Source organism: Colias philodice, chromosome 22, assembly GCF_061535455.1.
Source record: "Colias philodice isolate Cphi_HAF_F1 chromosome 22, ilColPhil1 Martin Lab GWU primary, whole genome shotgun sequence".
NCBI lineage: Eukaryota > Metazoa > Arthropoda > Insecta > Lepidoptera > Pieridae > Colias > Colias philodice.
In genome coordinates, this window is record NC_143107.1 from 6020419 (window position 1) to 6022997 (window position 2579).

Consider the following 2579-nt stretch of genomic DNA (forward strand, 5'->3'; position numbering starts at 1 on the left):
CAGTACCTGAAAGATAACATATTATTTATAAATTATCATCAACAGCATAGAAGTAACTATATCTTTGGCCATAGTAATATTTTGGCTATAGTTTGGACATTGAATAAAAGAGAAATAAACTGACTACGATTTATTCTTGTTATATTTTAAACTGTATTATATTTTGTTACTACAAATGGCTGAAAAGCCTTTCAGTTTTTTACACAGGTGCCTAAAATTACCAATACACAAGGGTAAAGAAAAACCTTTTTTTGGCGCAGATGTGTAGTTAACATTAACAAACACATACGTCATTTAAAATTGCATTTATAAGAAAACTATAAAATCTGTAGTTAGTCACATAATTCAAGTCATGGTATCATGAGCCCAAAATAAAGCTTTCTACATAAAATAATTATAAATAAACACGTTCCAAAAACACATCACCAAGTAATTGACATTACAAATGTACCGAAATACGTGTTAATTTGAGAGGTTTTACCTTAATTACAGACTTTATTGTGTATGTTTATAGTCACGTACTTATACACTCACAATGTGTGTATTAGGGTCTTTATAATTAACGATGTGAGATTTCGTTTATGCATTTAAACACAAAGTTAAGTACAATTCCACATACATATTAGGATCTAATTTAAACATGATCGGTCTCAAATCATATTTTAAGCTAATAATTTTGCTGAATAATCCATACTAATATTATAAATGCGAAAGTAACTCTGTCTGTCTGTCTGTTACTCAATCACGCCTTAACTACTGAACTAATTTGCATGAAATTTGGTATAGAGATATTTTGATACCCGAGAAAGGACATAGGCCACTTTTTATTGCGAAATATGTACAATAATATTATGTAGTAGTTAGTTAATAATATCAAATCTTTTTTATTTCTTACTTTTCCGTTTTTGAAGTCGGTTGTTTTTAACGCAGTTATTTTTATTTAATACTTTTTAGTGTATTTTTCAACACGAATCAAACGAGCCCAAACTCGATAAAGTTGAGTCAATATATTACTGAGTTCCTATGGCCACCTTCCGATTGCATCATCAAATCAGCTTCATGTCATGATAATGTTTCATCGCTATCAAATTTACATACGTATACAAAATTTCAGCTCAATCGGTTACCGGGAAGTGAATCAAAGTTACTTGCTACATATCAACTTAGTCATCGAGTACAGACAAAAATTTATGGGACCAATTCGACACCATCCCGCATCGAACAAAAAAAGGATCACGTAAATCGGTTCAGAAACCTCGGAGTAATCGGTGTACATACATAAAAAAAATATACCGGCCGAATTAATAACCGCATAAAATCGCATGGAGAGCTTAATTTTCATTAAAGGCTCTAATCGCACGGAAAGCTGAATTTTCACAAAAAAGCTCTAATCGCACGGAGAGCTTAATTTTTCTCATTAAGCTCTAATCGCACGGAAAGCTTAATTTTCACAAAAAGCTCAAATCGCACGGAGAGCTTAATTTTCACAAAAAGCTCTAATCGAATGGAGAGCTTAATTTTCAAAAAAAGCTCTAATCGCATGGAGAGCTTAATTTTCACATAAAGCTCTAATCGCACGGAGAGCTTAATTTTCACAAAAAAGTCATCGCACGGAGAGCTTAATTTTCACAAAAAGCTCTCATCGCACGGAGAGCTTAATTTTCACAAAAAAACTAATCGCACGGAAAGCTTAATTTTCATAAAAAGCCCTAATCGCACGGAGAGCTTAATTTTCACAAAAAGCTCCAAACGCATGGAGAGCTTAATTTTCACAAAAAGCTCTAATCGCACGGAGAGCTTAATTTTCACAAAAATCTCTAATCGCACGGAGAGCTTAATTTTCACAAAAAGCTCTAATCACACGGAGAGCTTAATTTTCACAAAAAGCTCTTTTCACACGGAAAGCTAAATTTTTTCCAAAAAAGCTCTTATCTCACGGAGAGCTTAATTTTCACAAAAAACTAATCGCACGGAGCTTTATTTTCACAAAAAACTCTCATCGCACGGAGAGCTTAATTTTCACAAAAAGCTCTAATCGCACGGAGAGCTTAATTTTCACAAAAAGCTCTAATCGCATGGAGAGCTTAATTTTCACAAAAAGCTCTAATCGCACGGAGAGCTTAATTTTCATAAAAAGCTCTATTCGCACGGAAAGCTCAATTTTCACAAAAAAGCTCTTATCACACGGAGAGCTCAATTTTCACGAAAAGCTCTAATCGCACGGAGTTTAATTTTCACAAAAGCTCTAATCGCACGGAGAGCTTAATTTTCACAAAAAGCTCTAATCGCATGGAGAGCTTAATTTTCACAAAAAGCTCTATACGCACGGAGGCTTAATTTTCAAAAAAGCTATAATCGCACGGAGAGCTTAATTTTCATTAAAAGCTCTAATCGAACGGAAAGCTTGATTTTCACAAAAAGCTGTAATCGCACGGAGAGCTTAATTTTCACAAAAATCTCTAATCGCACGCAGAGCTTAATTTTCATTAAAGGCTCTTATCGCACGGAGAGCTTAATTTTCACAAGAAGCTCTAATCACACGGAGAGCTTAATTTTCATAAAAAGCTCTAATCGCACGG